A 12,888-nucleotide genomic window follows, 5' to 3' on the forward strand; every position below is an offset into this window, starting at 1 on the left:
TTTTTCTCTAAATGGCTTTCATATTGTATTTGAAAGCAGCCCTAGGTAGAGGCAGCATGCATTCAAGGCCAAACTAAACATCTTCCCTACAATCCGCGTCCTCGAAAGAATTGCAAGATGAGGGGGGGAAGACTGTTTCTGTGTAACATATGTAGTTTTATTTATGAACATTTGAAAACAGATTTTCTGTAAACACGCTGTCTATATAATAAAAGTGAGCATTGGAATGAGTATATGTCATTACATAGAGTTTTGGAAATCATGAACATGCACTGTGCTGTTTCCTTCAGTTTCTCCTCTTTATTTCCTCCTTAGTCATTTCAGAGTTAGACAAAAGGAACAAGTGTCATTTGTGTTCATCTGGTCCTGAATTTGATACACTCTGTGCAGCACATGATTGCGTGCCATTGAGTTCATTAGGCTGGATAAATTTCTGGCACATCAGCCAGAGTTTGTAGGTGGCTGGTGCATGCGAAGATTTTCTGCATATGAAACTTAGGCAGGAAACAAGAACATTGGGTTACTTACTGACTTGGGCCAGTGGAGCAGAGTATAAGGTCCAGATCTGACTAAGTGGCCCAGAACTTGCTGCCACCCACTCATGTTCTGCAAGCCAAATAACTACCAACTGGATAGCTATGGTTAGGCATATCATGGTGGTAGTGTTGTTTTGATTTCCTGAAGAATATTGTATACCTGGGCCTTATCATGCTACAGAAACAAGCCTGCAGGATGTCCAGAATCTTCATCTACTGACCTGTGTTCAGGAGATTCAGTAGCAGCTTCTAGCACTGCCCAAGCACAAAAGAGGCATGATGGAGTTAGTTGGAGGACTTGTGTGGATTGTGGGGGCTGACAAGGGAAACCCTGGCCAAGGCGTTTTCTCCCATGGGAGCCAGGAAGTTGTAGGGAAGATTAGCTGGGCTGGGAAAGGCAAGAGTTCAGGATTGGGAAAGACAAGGAACGAGGAGCCGCTCAGGGTACAACCATGGTCATTATGATCTACCAATGGAGAAGCACACTTGAGGAGCTGGAGAGGGACTAGACTGAAACACCTGGAACTGAAAGTCTGTCTCTGATCAAAGGGTGGAGGCAAAGTGCGAGTAGGAATTTGAGGATAATTGCTCAGTTTGCCTCTATCCCTCACTAGCTGGATATGACTATTTAACTGGTCCCAAGCATTCCTTTTCATTATCCCAACTCTATTCAATCTTGTCACCCACTCGGATTTTGAATGAACTGCCTCTAGTGTTGGAGTGTGGCTTGACTTGAAGTTAAGTAACATGCAGTTCTGTCTCATTTTCTGCTTTTAGTTTCAGTACTAGCAACTCTCTCTGCCTAGTGACAAGATTCTGATTCCAGGCCCATTCTGTCTCTTCCATAATGCTCTGATTTCTATCACTGTCATGATCCTTGAGGCCATCCTTCTCTTGTTGTGCCTTTCTCCCAAAGGTTCTGTTTCAGCTTTCAGAATACGCTCCTTCTGCAAAAAATTCTCCCCCCTTTAAAATATTTGTTTTTGTTATTAGAAAGGTAGATGTATGCATAGGAGAGACAGAAAGATCTTCCACCTGTTGGTTCACTCCCCAAATGGCTGCAACAGCTGAAGGTTAGCCATCATTGACTGCTTTCCCAGGCCACAAGTAGGGAGCTGGATGGGAAGTGGAGCAGCCAGGACAAGAACTGGTGCCCATATGGAATGCTAGTACTTACAAAGTGAAGATTTAGCCAACTGAGCCATTGTACCAGGTCCCATCATTTTTGTGGGAATGTGAACCAGCAAATGGAAGATCTTTTCTTTCTCTGGTTTCTTCATTTCTTTTCATTTTATTGTGACGTCCCAAATAGCCTTTGGTATCTCCTGATCTCTTCTTCCTTTTTTTTTTTCCTCTCAGCTCTGCTGGAGGTGCAGTCACTGCACTTAGAGCTGATTCTCTACCTGTCTCTGCTTGTCTAGGACCTACAGCAAATATTGATGGATGCCGAATGGATAAATACACATATTGGGGAGTTTCCATAATTTTGAAGAGAGAGCATAAAAGGGTTTTGATGTCAAAATATAAGGGTCACCACTGTTTTAAAAAAAGACCCATTTTATTTTTTATTACCATGATTCCCCATCTCTTCAAATCAATCTTGTGTTACTATCTCTGATGAAAATTGGCTCGTTTTTACTCCTCACATTTCCAGATTTCCTCCTGCCCAGGACCTTCATATATGCCAATCCATTTACCAGTAACTATTTTTGCCAATCCTTTTTCTCCCCTAACTGAGGTATATAAAACCTTCAAAATTTAAATCTGTATAGATTTGTTGTTGCTATGCTACAAATGACCATGAACACAGTAGGTTAAAATAACCTTTATACACAATCTCACACATAAATAAGTCATAAACCAGTGATACCAATTTGCTTTTCTTTCCAAGTTTCACAAAACCCAAGTCAAGGTATGGTTGTACTCCGTTATGGAGGTTCTAGGCCTAATTCATTTTCAGGTTCATTCAGGCTGACAGTGGAAGCTATTTCCAAGGTCATGGAACTCCAGACTCTGTTGCTTTACTGGCTGTAAATTTATTCTGCCTTTTCCCTTCCCTTAACTTCCCTTCCCTCCCCCGCTCCTTTCTTTCTTTCTTTCTTCCTTTCTTTCTTTCTTTCTTTCTTTCTTTCTTTCTTTCTTTCTTTCTTTCTTTCTTTCTTTCTTTCTTTCTTTCTTTCTTTCTTTCCTTCTTTCTTTCTTTCTCTCTTTCTCTCTTTCTCTCTTTCTTTCTTTCTTTCAGAAAGCATTTAGGGAGACTGGTGTTGTGATGTTGCAAATGAAACCACATCCTGAGACATGCAATGGGCGCCAGTCCAAATTTGGTCTGTTCTACTTCCAATCTAGCCCTCTGCTAGTGTACCTAGGAAAATAGAAGATGGCTCAGTTCCTTGGGTCCCTGCCACTCAAGTGGAAAACCCCAAAGAAGCTCCTGGCCTCAGACTGGCCCAGCTCTTGCCACTTTGACCATTTGGGGAGTGAACCAGTAGATGGGATATCTTTCTGTTTCTCCCTCTATCTATGTAACTCTGCCTTTTGAATAAATTTTAAAATATTAAAAATTAAAAAGTAAATAAGCATTAAAACAAAAGTCCTTGATTTCCCATTCCAATGCCATTGTTTCTAATTTTCTCTTAAAAAAAACCAAGAAGATCAGTATATACTTCAGATATTTTTTCTATGGGGCTCATCATTCTACTTATCCGCACCAGACAATCTTCTTGATTTGAAGAATTATGATGTTTAGTTATAAGCACAATCTTGTCTTTTTTACTCTATGGTAACAGATGAGCTAGTGATTTAATAGGATCATTAAATGGTCCTAAATAATTAGTATAACTGCACTTATTTTTATTCTAAAAAAAGTATCATTCAAAATGTTTATAAGCTGTTTCTCCTTAAAACTGTGATATGAAAACTATCACAATTCTCTTAACAATCTGTTCATTTAAAAAAGAGAGGAGTTGTTCCACTGCAGTAAGCTGTGGCCTGAGGTGCCAGCATTCCATTTGTGTGCCTATCTGAGTCTTGGGTACTCCAATTTCAATCCGCTTCCCTACTCATGTGCCTGGGAAAACAGAGGAGGATAGCCCAGGCCTTTGAGCCCATGCACCCCATATGGAAGACAAAGAAGTTCCTGGCTTTGGCCTGGACTCACCTGTCTGCTGTAACCATTTCAGGAGTGAACAAGTGGATGGAAAATTTCTCTCTTTTCTTTCTCTCTGTGTCTCTCTCTGAGAAATCCTCTTCTTTGTAATGCTTTCCATCAAATGAATCTTTTTAAAAAGGAAAGAAAGAAGCATTTAGGAAAAAGAAAATGGAAAATAATGAAAAGAAGGAAGAAATGAAAGAAGAAAGGAAGAAAACAAACTATTGTGAATCTTCAGTTCTTTGGAGCAAATTGGAACTAGTATCAGATCAGATGCAAAGATATTTACTTATTTGTTTAAGATAACAATTTAAATTGACAAGTACTAGAGTGAGTTCAGTTCCTTCCTTCCTTCATTCTACAGCTGTACACTGGTTTTTTCTATGCACAACACGATACAAGATGCTATGGAAAATACGAAGAAATTTAATACTTGGTTAATTCCTTGTTAATGTTCTAAATAATCATTAAATACCCTTGTGGGAACAAGAGACACCGGAATTTAATTAAAGTTTGTCAGGCTGAGAGTGATTCATGCTTCGGAGGATCCAGTTCTCTGCAGTCTAGATTATCTGATTCACTAAGGAAACATTAGTTGTTGCAGAAAAAAAAAAAAACTGCCAAGAAAAGAATGTTCAGCAATGTAAGATTCTCTACAAAACAGTGCTTTTAAACACTGTATCCATATGCCCCTCAAAACTCGCCATTTTTGAGTTCAAAAGATGTACTTTCGCCATCCATCAATATATTTATCTAAGTTGGATAAGTATGTCAACCATTCAAAGTACACTGTATTTATTCTTTCACTCATCTAACAAATTTTTGTTGAGTGCTTCGCATATACCAGATATTAGCCTTGGATTAGGAATATAAAAATGAAGAAAAAGTGAGAAAAAAATCACCTGTTCTATTGGATTTTGTCTTTTAGCAGGATAAGATAAAAAAACAAAACAAATCAGCAACCCATATGATTGCCTTTTCTTCTCCCGGCTGTTCCACTTTCCATCCAGCTCCCTGTTTGTGTCCTGGGGAAGCAATAGAAGATAGCCTTGGGACCCTGCACCCACATGGGAGACCGGAAGAAGCCCCTGGCTTCTTCAGATCAACTCAGCTCTGGCCATTGGGCCATTTGGGTAGTGAACGAATGGATGGAAGATCTTTCTGTTTGTCTCTCTTTCTCTCCATAAATCTGTTCTCCCCTTCCAGTAAAAGGAAATAAATCTTCAAAAAAATTTACTAAAATGCCTGTGAAGATGTAGTCAGGAAAACACCCATCAGAAGCACCCATAATTGTTAACTGAATTCTTGGTAAATTGTCATTTTTCAAAGTTGACAACCAAAGAAGGTAATACTAGGGAAGAAAAAGGATGCAGTGTCTTCAGATTACTGTTTCTCAGAGTATAGTCTGAGTTGATCATAATCACATGAGGGATGCATTCAATTGCAGACTCCTGGACTGTACCCCTGATCTTCTTCAAAATCAGTAGTGATGGAGTCTGTCCTGGAAAGGAGTGAGTTAGGATTGCTGGTGCAGCCCATGGTCTGAGAGGTTGGGTTGAAAGGGAAGCAAATTCCCTTAAATTTTCAAAGTTGTGGATCTGGAAGTAGGAGCAGCAGTTCAGCATCTCTCATCCCATGGTTACTGAACACAGGCCAGTGGCTAGCCTTGTTGTTTAGAGATCTCTGCATAAACCAAAGAAACAAACACAAAAAATCATGCCCAGCAGCAAACATAAGGTCTCATCTAAACCCGGGGTTTCCACCAATAATGATGCTTCATTTTGTTCAACACATGTGATATTGAAAGAGTAGTATAGGACAGTGGTTATGATTCTAAGCTTACAAAGTAGAAGATAAATCTAAGAATATTTAAGTGAAAATGGTGAGTCACACTCTAGGATACTATCTTATGAAAATGGAAGCCAGGTTGAAGACAGCAATCCATTAAATATAGAATGTTGTTTGTGAATACATTCCATTTCAACCAGGCACCTCCTAATTATGAAGCTTCATACAATGCTTCCTTCACAAGCTAAACAAGCAAATGCAATTTGGCATCCCGGTAAGTGTTACTGTCCCTATGCCTACGGCATTATCTGCAACACAGCAACAGTGACAGGATGTGGGGAGCCAGTGAGTTAAGGGAAGGGGTGATACAGAAAAGAACTGGGATGGGTGGAGCTGGGTAGGATGTTCTATGTTCAAGTCCATTGTTGGGGCAGCTAGCCTACCTACATAAATGGGATCAAAGAAAATGAGAGAGCAGGACCCAGTCTCTTTTCCCTTATTGGTTGTCCTTCCTCAAAAGGAATTCACTGACTTCAGGGAATGATGCAGCTTCCCGACAAGGTCCTCGTCTCTGGGCTTAATGGGTCATTTGCTTCTCCCATAGATTAAAACCCTGATGGCCCAGTGTTGTCTATAGGGTTTGTTTAGTGGAATTTCACATCCATATCATCCCTGCAACACACACTTTCCCAGAAGAGGGAGGAGGGAAGTAGAAATGTTGAACCTATAGGCTTGTCTCATAGACTATTCTAGGCTGGATGCAGACTCGGCATCTCTCCTGAGATGCTTGCCTGGTCTGTGAAGTGTAAGGTATAGGGATTTTTGTCTCTGTACTTTGTCCATAAAATTTTGCTGCCTCACTTACCACTACTTCCTGTCACAGGTCTCAATTCCTTCTTGTATGAAGACAGAAACCTCTGTCAGTGCCCTGGCTTGGCTACATATCTCAAGTATCTGGAATACTTTTTCCTGACTTCTGAAACACAGGGTGGGGGGAGGATTCAAGGTCAGAGGAAGTAAAAAGCAATCTTTTTCTCAAGAGGAACAAGCAGGAGATGTTCTAGTTTACTGGTTTTTAAATTGAAAGATTCCATTAGGCTTGCATATTATCTTTTACAAAGCTCCATTCAACATTACAGCAAATTAATGGATGTTGGGCAAAGAACGATAGGGGAAAAACAGATGTTATTAGAACAAATATTGGTGGAGAAAGCAAAAATGACGACTATCCCTGCGATAACTAAAATATCAGCTGGCTGGCTGGCAAAGATAATGAAGGGAATACTCTGAATGTTTGCATTTTGGTGTGGCATCATGTCTTTGAAAAAAATTAATAGGTTTTATTTTTTAATATTAGCAAGTAATCTCTCTCTCTCATTGTAAGATGACATTTCTGGTTTTATTTCCAAAATTCAAAATGGATTTTAAAAAGAAGACTTTATTTTCTCACAGGACCAGAACAGTTTTACATATGTGAAAAAGAATAAATTATGGAGCTGGTGTTGTGCTGCAGTGCGTTACATGATTACTTGGTCACCAGTATGGCATATCAAGGCTCCGGTTCAACTCCTGACTGCTTCGCTTCCAATCCAGCTCCTTCGTAATACATCTGGGAGAGTTGCCGCCACAGACATGGGAGAACCAAACAAAAGTCCAAGACCCTGCCTTCTAACCGGCTCAGCCTTGGTTATTGTGGCCATTTGGAAAGCAAACCAGTAGACAGAAAGGTAAGTCAATCTCTCTCTCTCCCTTTCAAATAAACAAAAAATGGATTTAGAAAAGAAATGAGCTGCCTTTTTTTGAAAACGTGGAGGTGTTTAAGTTTACTAGCTGTGACCCCATAATTGTGTTACTGACAAAATAAATTACTTGGTTTCCCTATAGCCTTTTCTTTTCCTTTATTTACTTGCTTACTTTGTTTTGTTTTCTTTTTGCACTCTTGTGGAAAAATAGTGTGATGTCTAGATGAACTGAAACAATGTGGTTACATTTCAGACCAAGTACAGGTTTCTCAGGATTAGATTCCATAAACGGGAAATCATCATTCTGCTAATACTTTCCTAGACCAGATGACATTTGTGGAATACTCAATGGTCTAGAGAAAGGTTCATGTGTCTTTGATACCATGTGTATCATTTAGGCCACTGGCTTAATAGCAGCACCTGTTATCATAGCATATATATCTTTAGCTCAGCTCTCCCTAGCATCCCAGAATGGAGAAACCAAGTAAAAATGGACCACCTGCAACTGCTGTCACGTCCCTCCTTTTTTGTCTTGTAAAGGCATCTGCAAAAGCTAATGTTGCTGTTATCTGTAGAAAATGAATAACCATAAAAACATGGATTTGGATCCTGGCATAGTAGCCTAATGGATAAAGTCCTCACCTTGCACGTGCTGGCAACCCATACGGGTGTCAGTTCATGTCTCAGCTGCTCTGCTTCCCATCCAGCTCCTTGCTTGTGGCCTGGGAAAGCAGTCAAGGACAGCCCAAGATCTTTGGACCCAGCAACCATGTTTGAAATCCAGAGGGGGCTCTTGGCTCCTGGCTTTGGATCAGCTCAGCTCAGCTTTAGCCATTGTGGTTATTTGTGGAGTGAACGAGCAAATGATAGATCTTTTTCTCCAGATATGCCTTTCCAATAAAAATAAAGAAATCTTTTTAAAAAACATGATTTTTTGATACAGAGATAAAATTAACTATTTCATTGATCTCAATGGAATAAATTTCAGGTTTATGTGAATTTGAACAATCCAAATATTAATTAAGCTATACTTGGGCTGGGTAATAGCTTCCATAAACTCATGGGAGTTCTTATAAAATTGTTTGTTTATTTCTTTCTTTCTTTTATTTTTTTTAATCTTATTTGGGGGAGAGAAAGAGAGAGAGAAAGGGAGAGAGAGATTCTTTCATCTACTGATTCCCTCCCCAAGTGCTCACAGTTGCCAGGGTTATCTCAGGCCAAAAGCATTTCCCAAATAAGTGGAGGTATCCAAATACTTGGACCACCATTTTCTACCTCCCAGTATGCACATTAGCAAGTAGCTAGATTGGAAACAGGGGGACCAGGATGCAAATCAGGTCTTCAAATGTATTTATTTATTTGAGAGAGACTGAATTTCTATCTGTCATTTTGCTCCATAAATGTTGATAATGGTCAACTCTGGGCCATGGCTGCAGTTAGGGTCTGGGCACTCAATGCCAGTCTCCCATGTCAGTGGGAGGAATCCAACTACTAGAGCAATCACCATTGCCTCCTAGGGTTTGCATCAGCAGGGAGCTAGAATCAAGAATCAAAGTGAGCATTCCCAACCCAAGCACTGTGCTATAACATACAGGTATCTTAACTGCTAGATGAAACATCTACTTCGTTTTGGACTTCAATCCAGTGTAATCTTAGAGTCCTGCTAATGCTAATACGACTTCCAGTGTTCCTATTCATACAGAGCAATGCAGTTGCCCATTTCTGACTTGGTTGTGGATCCTCAAAATGTCAAACATGTCTATCTCATCTCCACTAAGTATATCATTTGTTAATAACAACAACCCATGGAGGATGGAACACTATGCTACTCTGAATCTCCATCTCTATCAAGAACAGTTAGGCTTTTTCAATTTGTTTCCATCACTGTTAATAAACTTATACCAGTCTATATTTCCTTGGATTGCTGGGGACTCCTTCATTAAATAGAAAAGTCATGCGGAATGCTCTAGCTGCTTTTGTTTCACCCGATGAATCAATGTAAAACCTGTCAGAGTAAGAATGAGGAAGAGGAAAAGGAAGAGTTGGAAAAGAATAAAGAGGAGAAGGGGAAAAAAGGAGAAAGAAATCTATTATCTATCCATGTATATGTTTTAATCTCAGGAAAATGGTTTATTTATGTTCCTTTTTATGAATAGTATTATGTACTACTCCACTTTTGGGGGTATATTATTGTTTTTATTTTGTCTTCAAATTTCTAGAGGAAATACTAAAACACAAACAGATACTATTTTGCATTACTGACTATATAGTAAAGAGGGTGGAATGGGGGTAGTAAGGATAGGAGATGGGAATCTACATGTATTGAACACCTGTTGCGTACCAGGTACTGTGCTATCCACATTTTTAAAAGAACTTTATTAATATGTAATGGTTATAAAATAAACTGTGTATAATTCAAGTGTATATTCTAAATGTTGGCATATGCATACAGCCACCATCACAGTCTAGATAATATTCATGATCATTTACATCCAGTGTCTTCATGAACTTTGAAATCTATATTTCTGCTCCTGTCTTCTCTACCCATCCTCAGCCACCATTCTTCTTCCTCCTTTTTATGTTACATTTTCTAGAATTTTATACAAATTGTATCATTCAATATGTACTTTCATTTGTCTGCCTCTCTCACTCAGCATAATTATTTTGAATATTCAATTTGTTGTGTGTATCAATAGTTATTCCTTCAATAAGAAAAGAAGGAGAAGGAAGGATAGGATTGAGTGGTGGTAGATTAGAAAATAATATTATAGTCTTAAAACTATGAAAATCAATACCTTTGTATAAATAAAAAGTAAAAAAAGTTAATTCTTTTTCTTGTGGAATAGTTTTTTGAATTGAATTTGTTGTCCATTCATCTGGTGATAGACAGTTGAATTATTTCAGGTTTTGGCTATACAAAATAAAGCTGCCTCGGAGTCTTATGAAGTCTGTGTGTGGAAATACGCTGTGACTTCTATAGGGTAAATACCTAAATACTTGTGAGTTAATAGCTGAGTCCTATACTAGAGAGCAGTTTGCATACTGGAAGTATCAAAATACCTTCTGATGTAGCCATAAGATCTTAAATTCTTGCCAGCAGCATGCAAAAGTCAGTTCTCCCATATCACAGTTCTCCATCCACACTGAGTATAGTTGGGTTCTCAGTGTTCAGCAATCTTAGTAGGTTTACACCTACTAAGTGATACTGTTGTTTTAGTTCCTCATTGACCAGTGAAATTGCACATCTTTTCATGTGCTAATTTTCTATGTGATTCCTTCTTTGGAAATATATTTGTCCAAATATTTTTACCATTCTTTTTATTCATTTCTTCATTGAGAGTTCACTGTATATTATTGGTACACATCTTTAATTTGGGTGCAAGTGTTTTATATGATTTTGTAGATGCTTTTCCCTTAGCCTATGCCTTATAATTTCATTTTTTTCACAGTGTCTTTCAAAAGAAGAATATTTTTCTTTAGAGAAAAGGATGGGGGTAGGGAACCTGGCAGTATGGTGGCATACCAGCATCCCATATGTGCAGTCGTTCAAGTCCTGGCTGCTCTACTTCCAAGCCATTTGGCAGCTCATAGCCTGGAAAACAAGAGGAGGATGTCCCAAAGCCCTGGGCCCCCATGTCTACATGGGAGACCTGAAAGAAGCTTCTGCTCTGAACTTTGTTCTGGCCCAGGATTGGCCACTGCAGCCAACTGGGGAGTAGGCCAGGGAATGAAAGATCTCTCTCTTTCTGTCTGTCTTTCTCTCTCTCTTTGTGTCTATAACTGTGACTTTTAAGTAGAAAATAAATTAATCTTTAATAAACATTTTTGCATATGATGAATTTAGTTTCCTGCTCTGTATTTAAGAAATTTTTGAGTACTTAGGGATGTTTTACTTTTCAATTTGGGAATAATTTAAAACACAAAGAAATGTTGCAAAAATAGGAGTAAAGTACACCTATATAACCTTTATCTGCCAATTAAAGCAGAATTAGATAAATGAGGTAACATCAAATTAAAAAACTTCTGCACAGCAAAGAAGATACTCAACAAAGTGAAGTAGCAAACAATAGAATGGGAGAAAATATTTGTAACCTATGCACCTGATAAAGGATTAATATATACAATCTCTATTGAGCTCAGGAAAATTAACAATCGATAACAGTGAAAATCCAGTTAAGAAATGTGCAAAGGACATGAATAGACTATTTTAAAAGGATGAAATTCAAATGGTCCACAATCACATCAAAGAAATGCTCAGGTTCACTAGCCAACAGGGAAATGTTAATAAAAACCTTAATGACATTTCACCTCACCCCAGATAGAATGATCATCACCCAGAAATAAAAACTGATAACTCCTGATGAAAATGTGAACAAAGAGGGATCCTAATACATTGTTAGTGGGAATGTATTCCAACCATTATGGAAGACAGTATAGAGAGTCTTCAAAGATCTGAAAATAGATCTACCATATGATTCAGGTATCCCATTCCTGGGAATTTACTCAAATAAAATGAAATTAGCATATGAGACCATTATCTGTACCTTCATGCTTATTGTGTGTCCATTCACAATAGCAAAGATATGGAATCAAATTAGATGCCTGTGAACTGATGACTGGATAAAGAAAATGTGGTCTATATAAATGATGGACTACTGATCTGCAATAAGAATAAAATCCTGTTTTTTTTTTCAAATAAAATGGATGGAACTGGAGACCAGTAGGCTAAGTGAAATAAGTCAAATCCAAAATGACAAACATCATGTGTTTTCTGTGGTTGGTTGCAACTAATATATAAAACCCCTTAACATAAATTGGGCTAAACTGACTAGCTGTGATTTGATTGCTCTCTATAAGGCTTGTCCATACACCTGCACAACAGTGATCTGTCTATCTGATGCTTGTAGGGCTCTTAGCATAGAGAAGCAACCAGCCTGTGATCACAAAGTAAATTGAAAATGTATTATTGCAAAAAATTAAGAAAAAATTAAGAAGAAGGAAGGAGGGGGAGGGAAGAAAGTAAAACTGTATCACTGGAATTGTATCTATGAAATTAATGAAATGGATTCTCTAGATATTAATGAATAAAAATGCAACAATCCAAAAAAAAGCCTGTATAACCCCATCTAGCTTCATTTCTTGACTTTTACCTCATTTGCATTATTACTTCCTTTATTTTCACTGTGTCATCTCTTTTCCTTCTCCTCTCTATCTGAATGATCTTGTGTTTATACATCATATTCCTTGACATGCAAATAGTTCAGTATAAGCTGTAATAATAAATTTTTATAAAGTTATCTTCATAACATTATTATCAATATGCCATTCTTACTTAAGCAATCACCTATGCATCAATATTTTTTAAAAGATTTATTTTTTTGGAAAGTCAGATATACAGAGAGGAAGATCTTCCATCCACTCATTCACTCCCCAAACAGCCACAATGGCTGGACCTGTGCCAATCCGAAGCCAGGAACCAGGAACTTCTTCCAGGTCTCCCACACAGGTGCAGGGTCCCAAGGCTTTGGCCATCCTTGACTGCTTTCCCAGGCCACAAACAGGGAGCTGGATGGGAAGCAGGTCTGCCGGGGTTGCAACCAACACCCATGTGAGATCTCGGTGCATGCAAGGCGAGGACTTTAGCCACGAGGCTACCGCGCTGGGCCCTATATTA

General features: G+C 38.5%; 1 pseudogene; it reads right to left on the minus strand.

Moving 5' to 3' along the window:
- Nucleotides 1-315: 315 nt before the first annotated feature.
- Nucleotides 316-12,888, minus strand: part of LOC121169466 — a 69,226-nt pseudogene continuing 56,653 nt past the window's right edge.

Source organism: Ochotona curzoniae, unplaced genomic scaffold (genome assembly GCF_017591425.1).
Source record: "Ochotona curzoniae isolate NIBS_2020 unplaced genomic scaffold, NIBS_Ocur_1.0 scaffold_1852, whole genome shotgun sequence".
Lineage (NCBI taxonomy): Eukaryota > Metazoa > Chordata > Mammalia > Lagomorpha > Ochotonidae > Ochotona > Ochotona curzoniae.